The sequence below is a fragment of the Oncorhynchus clarkii genome, chromosome 32 (genome assembly GCF_045791955.1).
Source record: "Oncorhynchus clarkii lewisi isolate Uvic-CL-2024 chromosome 32, UVic_Ocla_1.0, whole genome shotgun sequence".
Taxonomy (NCBI): domain Eukaryota; kingdom Metazoa; phylum Chordata; class Actinopteri; order Salmoniformes; family Salmonidae; genus Oncorhynchus; species Oncorhynchus clarkii.
Genome location: NC_092178.1, coordinates 11,678,675 through 11,692,567, shown reverse-complemented (window position 1 = coordinate 11,692,567; position 13,893 = coordinate 11,678,675). Strand labels below are relative to the sequence as shown.

General features: G+C 48.6%; 1 protein-coding gene across 1 annotated transcript in view; it reads right to left on the bottom strand.

Annotated features, from left to right (window-relative positions):
* Nucleotides 1-12,793, bottom strand: part of LOC139392083 (collagen, type VIII, alpha 2) — a 98,784-nt gene extending 85,991 nt beyond the window's left edge. Inside the window, exon 1 of the mRNA XM_071139802.1 lies at nt 12,137-12,793. The gene's annotated coding sequence lies outside the window, so the exon portion shown is untranslated. The remainder of the gene's footprint in view (nt 1-12,136) is intronic.
* Between the last annotated feature and the right edge of the window lie 1,100 nt (nt 12,794-13,893).

Here is a 13,893-nt window from a genome sequence, read left to right as displayed (position 1 = left end):
AGTGTAGTGGAGTGGAGTGGTAATGGAGTAGTAGTGGTAGTGTAGTGTAGTGGAGTGGAGTGGAGTGGTAGTGTAGTGTAGTGGAGTGGAGTGGAGTGGTAGTGTAGTGGAGTGGAGTGGAGTGGAGTGGTAGTGGTAGTGGTAGTGGAGTGGTAGTGGTAGTGGAGTGGAGTGGTAGTGGAGTGGAGTGGAGTGGTAGTGGAGTGGAGTGGTAGTGTAGTGTAGTGTAGTGGTAGTGGAGTGGTAGTGGTAGTAGTAGTGGAGTGGTAGTGGAGTGGTAGTGGTAGTGGTAGTGGAGTGGAGTGGTAGTGGAGTGGAGTGAAGTGGAGTGGAGTGGAGTGGTAGTGGATTGGTAGTGGAGTGGAGTGGAGTGGAGTGGAGTGGAGTGGAGTGGAGTGGAGTGGAGTGGTAGTGGTAGTGGTAATGGAGTGGTAGTGGTGGTAATGAAGTGGAGTGGTAGTGGTAGTGGTAGTGGTAGTGGTAATGGAGTGGAAGTGGCAGTGGTAGTGGAGTGAAAGTGGCAGTGGTAGTGGAGTGGGAGTGGAGTGGTAGTGGAATTGGTAGTGGTAGTGGTAGTGGTAGTGGGGTGGAGTGGAGTGGAGTGGAGTGGAGTGGTAGTGGTAGTGGTAGTGGTAGTGGTAGTGGTAATGGAGTGGAGTGGTAGTGGAAGTGGTAGTGGGATGGAGAGGTGTGGAGTGGAGTGGTAGTGGTAGTGGAGTGAAAGTGGAGATGTAGTGGAGTGGTGGAGTGGAGTGGGTGGAGTGGAGTGGAGTGGTGGAGTGGAGTGGTAGTGGAAGTTGGTAGTGGTAGTGGTAGTGGAGTGGTAGTGGGTGGAGTGGAGTGGAGTGGAGTGGAGTGGAGTGGTAGTGGTAGTGGTAGTGGAGTGTGGTAGTGGTAGTGGGGTGGAGTGGAGTGAAGTGGAGTGGAGTGGTAGTGGAATTGGTAGTGGAGTGGAGTGGTAGTGGTAGTGGGGTGGAGTGGAGTGGAGTGGAGTGGAGTGTGGTAGTGGTAGTGGTAGTGGTAGTGGAGTGGAGTGGAGTGGAGTGGAGAGGTGTGGAGTGGAGTGGTAGTGGAGTGGAGTGGTAGTGGTAGTGGAAGTGGTAATGGAGTAGTAGTGGTAGTGTAGTGGAGTGGAGATGTAGTGGATTGGAGTGGAGTGGAGTGGAGTGGAGTGGTAGTGGAGTGGAGTGGAGTGGAGTGGAGTGGTAGTGGAGTGGAGTGGAGTGGAGTGAAGTGGTAGTGTAGTGGAGTGGAGTGGTAATGGAGTAGTAGTGGTAGTGTAGTGTAGTGGAGTGGAGTGGAGTGGTAGTGTAGTGTAGTGGAGTGGAGTGGAGTGGTAGTGTAGTGGAGTGGAGTGGAGTGGAGTGGAGTGGTAGTGGTAGTGGTAGTGGAGTGGTAGTGGTAGTGGAGTGGAGTGGTAGTGGAGTGGAGTGGAGTGGTAGTGGAGTGGAGTGGTAGTGTAGTGTAGTGTAGTGGTAGTGGAGTGGTAGTGGTAGTAGTAGTGGAGTGGTAGTGGAGTGGTAGTGGTAGTGGTAGTGGAGTGGAGTGGAGTGGTAGTGGAGTGGAGTGGAGTGGAGTGGAGTGGAGTGGTAGTGGATTGGTAGTGGGGTGGAGTGGAGTGGTAGTGGAGTGGAGTGGTAGTGGAGTGGAGTGGAGTGGAGTGGAGTGGAGTGGTAGTGGAGTGGTAGTGGAGTGGAGTGGAGATGTAGTGGAGTGGAGTGCAGTGGAGTGGTAGTGGAGTGGAGTGGAGTGGAGTGGAGTGGAGTGGAGTGGTAGTGGAGTGGTAGTGGAGTGGAGTGGAGATGTAGTGGAGTGGAGTGGAGTGGAGTGGAGTGGAGTGGAGTGGAGTGGAGTGGAGTGGAGTGGAGTGGAGTGGAGTGGAGTGGATTGGAGTGGAGTGGAGTGGTAGTGGTAGTGGAGTGGTAGTGGAGTGGTAGTGGTAGAGGAGTGGTAGTGGTAATGGATTAGTAGTGGTAGTGGTAATGGAGTAGTAGTGGTCAGTGGAGTGGTAATGGAGTAGTAGTGGTAGTGGAGTGGTAGTGGTAATGGAGTAGTAGTGGTAGTGGTAATGGAGTAGTAGTGGTCAGTGGAGTGGTAATGGAGTAGTAGTGGTAGTGGAGTGGTAATGGAGTAGTAGTGGTAGTGGAGTGGTAGTGGTAATGGAGTAGTAGTGGTAGTAGTATAGTATTGGAGTGGTAATGGAGTAGTAGTGGTAGTGGTAATGGAGTAGTAGTGGTAGTGGAGTGGTAATGGAGTAGTAGTGGTAGTGGAGTGGTAGTGGTAATGGAGTAGTAGTGGTGGTAGCATTGGAGTGGAGTGGTAATGGAGCAGTGGTGGTAATGGAGTGGTAGTGGTAATGGAGTGGTAGTGGAAATGGACTGATAGTGATGGCGGTAATGGAGAGGAATTGGTAGTGGTAGTGGTAAAAGTAGTGGAGTGGTAATGGAGTGGAAGTGGTAGTCATAGTGGTAGTGGAGTGGTAGTGGTTGTGGGTTGGAGCGTTAGTGGTATTGGTATTGGTAGTGGTAGTGGAGTGGTAGTGGTAGTGGTAGGTGTAGTGGAGTTGTAGTGGTAGTGGTAGTGGTAATGGTAGTGGTAGTTGTATTGGTAATGGTAGTGGTAGTGGTATTGGTAGTGGTAGTGGTAGTGGTAGTGGTAGTGGTAATGGTAGTAGTAGTGGTAGTGGTAGTGGTAGTGGTAGTGGTAGTGGAAGGTGTAGTGGTAGTGGAGTGGTAGTGGTAGTGGTAGGTGTAGTGGTAGTGGTAGTGGAGTGGTAGTGGGAGTGGTAGTGGTAGTGGTATTGGTGGTGGTAGTGGTAGTGGTAGTGCTAGTGCTAGTGGTGGTGGGTTGGAGCGGTACTGATGTGGTAGTGGTAGTGGTATTGGTAGTGGTAGTGGTGGTAGTGGTAGTGGTAGTGGTAGTGGTATTGGTGGTGGTAGTGGTAGTATTAGTAGTAGTGGACTGGTAGTGGAGTGGTAGTATTAGTGGTAGTGGCAGTGGTAGTGGTAGTGGGAGTGGTAGTGGTAGTGGTATTGGTGGTGGTAGTAGTAGTATTAGTAGTAGTGGACTGGTAGTGGAGTGGTAGTTTTAGTGGTAGTGGAGTGGTAGCTGTAGTGGCAGTGGTAGTGGTAGTGGTAGTGGTGATAGTAGTAGTGGTAGTGGTAGTGGCAGTGGTAGTGGAGTGGTAGTATTAGTGGTAGTGGAGTGGTAGTGGTAGTGGTAGTGGTAGTGGTAGTGGTGATAGTGGTAGTGGCAGTGGTAGTGGAGTGGTAGTGAAGTGGAGTGGAGATGTAGTGGAGTGGAGTGGAGTGGAGTGGTAGTGGAGTGGAGTGGAGTGGAGTGGAGTGGAGATGTAGTGGAGTGGAGCAGTAGTGGGAGTGTTGCGATATTGGTAGCGGGAGCGGAAAGGATGGTTGTAGAGGGTGGGGGAGGGGGAAGGATGGTTGTAAGAGGTTTCGGGAGGGGGAAGGATGGTTGTAGAGGGTGGGGGAGGGGGAAGGATGGTTGTAGAGGGTGGGGGGGGGGTTGGTTGTAGAGGGTGGGGGAGGGGGAAGGATGGTTGTAGAGGGTGGGGGAGGGGGAAGGATGGTTGTAGAGGGTGAGCGAGGGGGAAGGATGGTTGTAGAGGGTGGGGGACAGGGAAGGATGGTTGTAGTGTGTGGGGGAGGAGGAAGGATGGTTGTAGAGGGTGGGGGAGGGGTAAGGATGATTGTAGAGGGTGGGGGAGGGGGAAGGATGGTTGTAGAGGGTGGGGGAGGGGGAAGGATGGTTGTAGAGGGTGGGGGAGGGGGAAGACCTCTGTCTAAACTACTATTTCATGGACATCTGAATAGACTTTAACCTTTTTTTTTACCTTTATTTAACTAGGCAAGTCAGTTAAGAACAAATTCTTATTTTCAATGATTGCCTAGGAACAGTGGGTTAACTGCCTGTTCAGGGGCAGAACGACAGATTTGTACCTTGTCAGCTCGGGGATTTGAACTTGCAACCTTTCGCTCTAAACACTAGGCTACCCTGTCGCCCCATTAAGATCTCCAACCAATTGTGCTATTGTGTTTGTTTTTTCGCATTATTTGTAACTTATTTCGTACTTAATGTTTCTGCCACATCTTATGAATGAAAAGATCTTCTTGATTTCAGGGCAGCGATTACTCCGTGCTGGAGGAATACTCTTTCTTCAACTAGTCGGACGCCCGACAAGGCCTTCATCCCTGTCATTTGCAGCAGAAAGAGACGGCGAATCGGCGACGAAGGTCCGGGTGCCTTGTAAGGATCCGACGCCGAGAGGGTAATCTATCTTTACCATCGGTCCTATTAGCCAACGTACAATCAATCAATAATAAAATACGTATATATCCTACCAACGGGATATTAAAAACTATAATATCTTATGTTTCACCGAATCGTGGCTGAACGACGACATGAATAACACACAGCTGGCTGGTTTTAAGCTTTTTCGGGAGGATAGAACAGCGGCCTCTCGTAAAACAAGGGGTGGCGGTCTATGAATATTTGAAAAACAACAGCTGGTGCACAAAATCTAAGGAAGTCTTGATGTTTTGCTCACCTGAGGTAGTGTATCTCATGATAAGCTGTAGACCACACTATTTACCAAGGGAGTTTTCATCTGTATGTTTTGTAGCTGTCTATATACTACCACAAATTGATGCTGGCACTAAGACCTCACTCAAAGAGCTGTATATGGCCATAAGAAAACAGGAAAACACTCATCCAGAGGCGGCACTCCTGGTGGCCGTGGACTTTAATGCAAGGAAACTCAAATTCGTTTTACCTCATTTCTACCAGCATGTTAACTGTGCAAACAGAGGAAAACAACTCTAGACCACCTTTACTCCACACACAGAGACACGTACAAAGCTCTCCCTTGACCTCCATTTGGCAAATTTGACCATAATTCTATCCTCCTGATTCCTGCTTACAAGCAAAAACTAAAGCAGGAACTATTACAGACTACAAAGAGAAGCACAGACGCGAGGTGCCCAGTGACATGAGCCTACCAGACAAGCTAATTTACTTCTATGCTCGCTTCGAGGCAAGTAACACTGAAGCTTGCATGAGAGCATCAGCTGTTCCGGATGACTGTGTGATCAAATCAAATCAAATCAAATCAAATCAAATTTTATTTGTCACATACACATGGTTAGCAGATGTTAATGCGAGTGTAGCGAAATGCTTGTGCTTCTAGTTCCGACAATGCAGTAATAACAAGTAATCTAACTAACAATTCCAAAACTACTGTTTTGTACACAGTGTAAGGGGATAAAGAATATGTACATAAGGATATATGAATGAGTGATGGTACAGAGCAGCATAGGCAAGATACAGTAGATGGTATCGAGTACAGTATGTACAAATGAGATGAGTATGTAAACAAAGTGGCATAGTTTAAAGTGGCTAGTGATACATGTATTACATAAGGATACAGTCGATGATATAGAGTACAGTATATACGTATGCATATGAGATTAATAATGTAGGGTAAGTAACATTATATAAGGTAGCATTGTTTAAAGTGGCTAGTGATATATTTACATCATTTCCCATCAATTCCCATTATTAAGTGGCTGGAGTTGAGTCAGTGTCAGTGTGTTGGCAGCAGCCACTCAGTGTTAGTGGTGGCTGTTTAACAGTCTGATGGCCTTGAGATATAAGCTGTTTTTCAGTCTCTCGGTCCCAGCTTTGATGCACCTGTACTGACCTCGCCTTCTGGATGATAGCGGGGTGAACAGGCAGTGGCTCGGGTGGTTGATGTCCTTGATGATCTTTATGGCCTTCCTGTGACATCGGGTGGTGTAGGTGTCCTGGAGGGCAGGTAGTTTGCCCCCGGTGATGCGTTGTGCAGACCTCACTACCCTCTGGAGAGCCTTACGGTTGAGGGCGGTGCAGTTGCCATACCAGGCGGTGATACAGCCCGCCAGGATGCTCTCGATTGTGCATCTGTAGAAGTTTGTGAGTGCTTTTGGTGACAAGCCAAATTTCTTCAGCCTCCTGAGGTTGAAGAGGCGCTGCTGCGCCTTCTTCACGATGCTGTCTGTGTGAGTGGACCAATTCAGTTTGTCTGTGATGTGTATGCCGAGGAACTTAAAACTTGCTACCCTCTCCACTACTGTTCCATCGATGTGGATAGGGGGGTGTTCCCTCTGCTGTTTCCTGAAGTCCACAATCATCTCCTTAGTTTTGTTGACGTTGAGTGTGAGGTTATTTTCCTGACACCACACTCCGAGGGCCCTCACCTCCTCCCTGTAGGCCGTCTCGTCGTTGTTGGTAATCAAGCCTACCACTGTTGTGTCGTCCGCAAACTTGATGATTGAGTTGGAGGCGTGCGTGGCCACGCAGTCGTGGGTGAACAGGGAGTACAGGAGAGGGCTCAGAACGCACCCTTATGGGGCCCCAGTGTTGAGGATCAGCGGGGAGGAGATGTTGTTGCCTACCCTCACCACCTGGGGGCGGCCCGTCAGGAAGTCCAGTACCCAGTTGCACAGGGCGGGGTCGAGACCCAGGGTCTCGAGCTTGATGACGAGCTTGGAGGGTACTATGGTGTTGAATGCCGAGCTGTAGTCGATGAACAGCATTCTCACATAGGTATTCCTCTTGTCCAGATGGGTTAGGGCAGTGTGCATTGTGGTTGAGATTGCATCGTCTGTGGACCTATTTGGGCGGTAAGCAAATTGGAGTGGGTCTAGGGTGTCAGGTAGGGTGGAGGTGATATGGTCCTTGACTAGTCTCTCAAAGCACTTCATGATGACGGATGTGAGTGCTACGGGGCGGTAGTCGTTTAGCTCAGTTACCTTAGCTTTCTTGGGAACAGGAACAATGGTGGCCCTCTTGAAGCATGTGGGAACAGCAGACTGGTATAGGGATTGATTGAATATGTCCGTAAACACACCGGCCAGCTGGTCTGCGCATGCTCTGAGGGCGCGGCTGGGGATTCCGTCTGGGCCTGCAGCCTTGCGAGGGTTAACACGTTTAAATGTCTTACTCACCTCGGCTGCAGTGAAGGAGAGACCGCATGTTTTTGTTGCAGGCCGTGTCAGTGGCACTGTATTGTCCTCAAAGCGGGCAAAACAGTTATTTAGTCTGCCTGGGAGCAAGACATCCTGGTCCGTGACTGGGCTGGATTTCTTCCTGTAGTCCGTGATTGACTGTAGACCCTGCCACATGCCTCTTGTGTCTGAGCCGTTGAATTGAGATTCTACTTTGTCTCTGTACTGGCGCTTAGCTTGTTTGATAGCCTTGCGGAGGGAATAGCTGCACTGTTTGTATTCGGTCATGTTACCAGACACCTTGCCCTGATTAAAAGCAGTGGTTCGCGCTTTCAGTTTCACACGAATGCTGCCATCAATCCACGGTTTCTGGTTAGGGAATGTTTTAATCGTTGCTATGGGAACGACATCTTCAACGCACGTTCTAATGAACTCGCACACCGAATCAGCGTATTCGTCAATGTTGTTATCTGACGCAATACGAAACATCTCCCAGTCCACATGATGGAAGCAGTCTTGGAGTGTGGAGTCAGCTTGGTCGGACCAGCGTTGGACAGACCTCAGCGTGGGAGCCTCTTGTTTTAGTTTCTGTCTGTAGGCAGGGATCAACAAAATGGAGACGTGGTCAGCTTTTCCGAAAGGGGGGCGGGGCAGGGCCTTATATGCGTCGCGGAAGTTAGAGTAACAATGATCCAAGGTCTTTCCACCCCTGGTTGCGCAATCGATATGCTGATAAAATTTAGGGAGTCTTGTTTTCAGATTAGCCTTGTTAAAATCCCCAGCTACAATGAATGCAGCCTCCGGATAAATCGTTTCCAGTTTGCAGAGAGTTAAATAAAGTTCGTTCAGAGCCATCGATGTGTCTGCTTGGGGGGGATATATACGGCTGTGATTATAATCGAAGAGAATTCTCTTGGTAGATAATGCGGTCTACATTTGATTGTGAGGAATTCTAAATCAGGTGAACAGAAGGATTTGAGTTCCTGTATGTTTCTTTCATCACACCATGTCACGTTGGCCATGAGGCATACGCCCCCGCCCCTCTTCTTACCAGAAAGATGTTTGTTTCTGTTAGCGCGATGCGTGGAGAAACCTGTTGGCTGCACCGCTTCGGATAGAGTCTCTCCAGTGAGCCATGTTTCAGTGAAGCAAAGGACGTTACAGTCTCTGATGTCCCTCTGGAATGCTACCCTTGCTCGGATTTCATCAACCTTGTTGTCAAGAGACTGGACATTGGCAAGAAGAATGCTAGGGAGTGGTGCACAGTGTGCCCGTCTCCGGAGTCTGACCAGAAGACCGCCTCGTTTCCCTCTCTTTCGGAGTCGTTTTTTTGGGTCGCTGCATAGGATCCACTCCGTTGTCCTGTTTGTAAGGCAGAACACAGGGTCCGCGTCGCGAAAAACATATTCTTGGTCGTACTGATGGTGAGTTGACGCTGATCTTATATTGAGTAGTTCTTCTCGACTGTATGTAATGAAACCTAAGATGACCTGGGGTACTAATGTAAGAAATAACACGTAAAAAAACAAAAAACTGCATAGTTTCCTAGGAACGCGAAGCGAGGCGGCCATCTCTGTCGGCGCCGGAAGTTTATATGATCACGCTCTCTGTAGCCGATGTGAGTAAGACCTTTAAACAGGTCAACATTCACAAGGCCGCAGGGGCAGACTGATTCCCAGGACGTGTACTCCGAGCATGCGCTGACCAACTGGCAAGTGTCTTCACTGACATTTTCAACCTGGCCCTGACTGAGTCTGTAATATCAACATGATTCAAGCAGACCACCATAGTCCCTGTGCTCAAGAATACTTAGGTAACCTGCCTAAATGACTACCGACCCATAGCAATCACGTCTGTAGCCATGAAGTGCTTTGAAAGTGCTGATCATAGCTCAAGTCAACACCATTGTCCCAGAAACCCTAGACCCACTCTAATTTGCATACCGCCCCAAGAGATCCACAGATGATGCAATCTCTATTGCACTAAACACTGCCCTTTCCCACCTGGACAAAAATAACACTTATGTGAGAATGCTATTCATTGACTACAGCTCAGCGTTCAACACCATAGAGCCCTCAAAGCTCATCACTAAGCTAAGGACCCTGGGACTAAACACCTCCCTCTGCAACTGGATCCTGGACTTCTTGACGGGCCTCCACCCAGGTGGTAAGAGTAGGTAACAACACATCCGCCACATTGATCCTAAACACAGGGACGCCTCAGGGGTGCGTGCTCAGTCCCCTCCTGTACCCCCTGTTCACTCATGACTGCATGGCCAGGCACGACTCCAACACCATCATTAAGTTTGCCGATGACACAACAGTTGTAGGCCTGATCACCAGCAATGATGACACAGCCTATAGGGAGGAGGTCAGAGACCTGGCCGTGTGGTGCCAGGACAACAACCCTAGTCATAGACTATTCTCTCTGCTACTGCACGGAAAGTGGTACCGGAGCGCCAAGTCTAGGTCCAAAAGGCCAGCTTCTACCCTCAAGCCATTAGACTCCTGAACAGCTAATCAAAGGGCTACCCAGACTAATTACATTGCTCCCCCTTTTAAGCAGCTGCTATTCTCAATTTATTATCCATGCATAGTCACTTTAACTCTACCTACATATTACCTCAATTATTGTTATTTTACTGCTGCTGTTTAGTTGTTTGTTACTTTTATTTTCTATTTGTTACTTATCTATTTTCTTCTTAAAACTTCTTAAAACATTGTTGATTAAGGGCTTGTAAATAAGCATTTCACTGTTGTATTCGGGGCGTGTGACCAATACAATTTGATTTCAGATTTATAGCCTTTCGTCTCTCTCTCTCTCTCTCTCTCTCTCTCTCTCTCTCTCTCTCTCTCTCTCTCTCTCTCTGTGTGTCTCTATCCCTCCCCCTCTCTCTCAACCTCTCCCTCTTTCTCGCTCTCTCTTTTTCTCTCTCCATCCCTCTCTCCATCTCTTTCTATGTCTCTCTCTCTCACATTGCCCGCTGCATGACTCAGAGTCATGAATATTCCTCCTTCTCAGTGATGGAGGGATGTCATTTCAGAGGAATGTAACCCTGCATGCCAGGAGCGACGCAGCGCACTAAAATAGAAAGAGAAGGAAGAAAGTGACAGACAGGGAGAGAGAGAGAGAGAGACAGAGCGAGTGACAGACAGGGAGAGAGAGAGAGAGAGAGAGAGAGAGAGAGAGACAGACAGACAGACAGACAGACAGACAGACAGACAGACAGACAGACAGACAGACAGAGAGAGAGAGAGAGACAGAGCGAGTGACAGACAGACAGGGAGAGAGACAGAAAGAGAGAGAGAGAGAGAGAGAGAGAGAGAGAGAGAGAGAGAGACAGACAGACAGACAGAGAGAGAGAGACAGAGAGAGAGAGAGAGAGAGAGAGAGAGAGAATGGGGAACAGAAGGATAGCAGACCAAATGTGGACGAGGGGGCCTAAAATAGAGAGCCAGCCAGGAGAGGAGAGTGGAGGACAAGGGCAAGGAAAAGAAGAGAGAGAGGGTAGACAAAACAAACAAAGTTGCATCTCCCTCTACAGCAATCACACTTATCTTACCCCCACAGCAGTGAACTAAGACATCACAAATATCCGCACTAACACGACACGCGTAACATATAGACCATAGTGGAAAAAAACAGGTGTAGACACACTTAGTCTTCAATAAAGCGGTCTGTACACACAGATGTGAGATATTCCACCAATGAGATGGCAGAGAGACAGCGATCTACTATACCCGACCCATATGAATGGAACCTGAGTCGGTGTGTGACAGAGACTGACTGGGCATCCTTATAGGTTCAGAGAACTGACACGCACACATACTCATACATTACATAGTCACTGATACCTACATGCACAGACACACGGACACACAGACACTCCGGTTATCTTATCTCCTCCCATCATAGACACTCCCATCTCCCATACACCCCCCGGCATCAACCATAGGTTGTACATCTGTCACCGTTTCATCAGCACGGCTCACTAAAACTAAACTTTATTCAGAGGAGCGCAGCGGACAAATAACATTCGGCAGAAGTATGTGAACGCTACATTTACCCATAATCAGTACCATCTCCTGGAGAAAGAGAGAGAGAGAGAGAGAGAGAGAGAGAGAGAGAGAGAGAGAGAGTAGGATAGGATGCCTCTATCATACCAGAGGCAGTGTATCTCGGCATTCCTGCTGAAAGTCACATTCCACTCTGAGGAATCATAATATACATATCTACCTCCATCCCTCCAGTATCCCTGTCTCCTATACATATCTACCTCCATCCCTCCAGTATCCCTGTCCCCTATACATATCTACCTCCATCACTCCAGTATCCCTGTCTCCTATACATATCTACCTTCATCCCTCCAGTATCCCTGTCCCCTATACATATCTACCTCCATCCCTCCAGTATCCCTGTCCCCTATACATATCTACCTCCATCCCTCCAGTATCCCTGTCCCCTATACATATCTACCTCCATCCCTCCAGTATCCCTGTCCCCTATACATATCTACCTCCATCCCTCCAGTATCCCTGTCCCCTATACATATCTACCTCCATCCCTCCAGTATCCCTGTCCCCTATACATATCTACCTCCATCACTCCAGTATCCCTGTCCCCTATACATATCTACCTCCATCACTCCAGTATCCCTGTCCCCTATACATATCTACCTCCATCCCTCCAGTATCCCTGTCCCCTATACATATCTACCTCCATCCCTACAGTAGATGTACTTTCCTGCTGAAAGTCACATTCCACTCTGAGGAATCATAATAACACATAGTAATAATAATACGGCTGTTATTATAAGTGTAACAGTATATATGATATAAATTGACAGACAGGGAGAAAACTGGGTATAAGAGTTGCATTGGTAGTTTCTAACCTTCTCTGTCCCTGCCTTGGGCTAGGTTTCCTTCAGCACCGCAGAGTACTACGCAGGTCCCATGACTTATTGCTCGGTCTGTTTTTTCTTTCTTTCTTCCTTTTCTGTTGCCTTTGGCTCTCGGCTCTCGTTACCGCGGCGACACAATGTGAGGAAAACAATGAGGGACGACAGGATGGAGGGATGAGAGGTAAATGGAGAGACACTGAAGGGAGAGGAGGGAAGAGGACGGGGGACTTACCTTTTTTTTCTTTCCTCCAAGCGTTGAATGGTAGATGGAGGAACGGGATGTGAGAGGGTGTCAACGAGGTGTTAATTTCAGGTTGGTCTCTGGCTCCTCTTCTCCTTCAGCCACGCATGTCTCCCAGAGAAATTAGGATGGTATCAGATCAGTCAATTTCAAAGGAACAAAAGATAATAAAAATATATATAAATAAACGTTGCAATGCCGCTGGTTTGAAAGCCGGTCCGAGTTTGTCCAAAAACAGAACAATTTTTATATTTTCACCAATGGCAGGTGGAACAAATATTATTTTTGCTTTGCTTCTTTCTCTGTCTCTCTGGAGAAAATGTAGTCCATGTGCTTCTGCAGTGAGAGAGCGAGCGAGTGAGAGAGTGACTGAGAGTGGGATCGAAGGGAAGAGAGAGGAGTGGAAAACCGTCTCTGTACAGTCTTCAGGCTGACCAAAAGTGGGTCTGAGGCGCACTTTCCAAATCTCAGCGCTTCAACTCTAGGAGGGAAGGAGAGAGAGCGAGAGAGAGAGAGCGACAGTACAGGCAGGCAGGGTATTCTAGTCGGCTTGGCTGAGAGGTAAGTGCAGTGACTTCAGCTTGTACAGTCCCACATCCACAGCTTAGAACCAGGGCCTGTGCACCTCGCAAGTCCAATCTCCTCACTGTGGCTTTATTCTGCGCTCCCTCCCCTTTCCCCCCTCCCCTTCCCCCTCCCCCTCCCTCCCCCCCCCCCCCCCTCTCCCTCCCCTTCCCCCCTCCCTCTCCCTCCTCCTCCCTCCCCTTCCCCCCCTCCCCTTCACTCTCCCCTCCCTCCCACCCCTCCCCCCTCTCCCCCCTCCCCCTCCCCCTCCCTCCCTCTCCTTCCCCTTCCCCCCTCTCCTTCCCCTTCCCCCCTCCCTCTCCCTCCCCCTATAGGCTTATTTTGGGAAAAGAGAGTGAGGATTGTTCTTTGGGTTCACCGCCACACAAAACACAAGTGAGTGAGTCTGGACACAGTGAGGTAGGACGGAGTAGGGGAGTGGCAGGATTGGGTGGGGTAAAGCACAGAGAGGGGTCGGGTAGGTGGAGGGAGGGAGGGAGGGAGGGGGATTTGGAAACTTCTATTGCCTCCATTCTTCACCCTCCCTCCCTCCTTCCCTCCCTCCTCCCTTCACAGAAGCCTCCCTTTCTCCCACATTGAAGCTGTTGTTTTTCTACCTTGGATACAAATACTTGCAGGAAAACATGACGCTACACACACACACTTACAAACAAACATAATGTGAGTACACCTACTGAAGTACACGTACTGAAGTACACCTACTGAAGGACATCTACTGAAGTACATCTACTGAAGTACACCTACTGAAGTACATCTACTGAAGTACACCTACTGAAGTACATCTACTGAAGTACATCTACTGAAGTACACCTACTGAAGTACATCTACTGAAGTACATCTACTGAAGTACACCTACTGAAGTACATCTATTGAAGTACATCTACTGAAGTACACCTACTGAAGGACACCTACTGAAGTACATCTACTGAAGTACACCTACTGAAGGACACCTACTGAAGTACATATACTGAAGTACACCTACTGAAGGACATCTACTGAAGTACATCTACTGAAGTACACCTACTGAAGGACATCTACTGAAGTACACCTACGGAAGTACATCTACTGAAGTATACCTACTGAAGTATACCTACTGAAGGACATCTACTGAAGTACACCTACTGATGTATACCTACTGAAGTATACCTGCTGAAGTACACCTA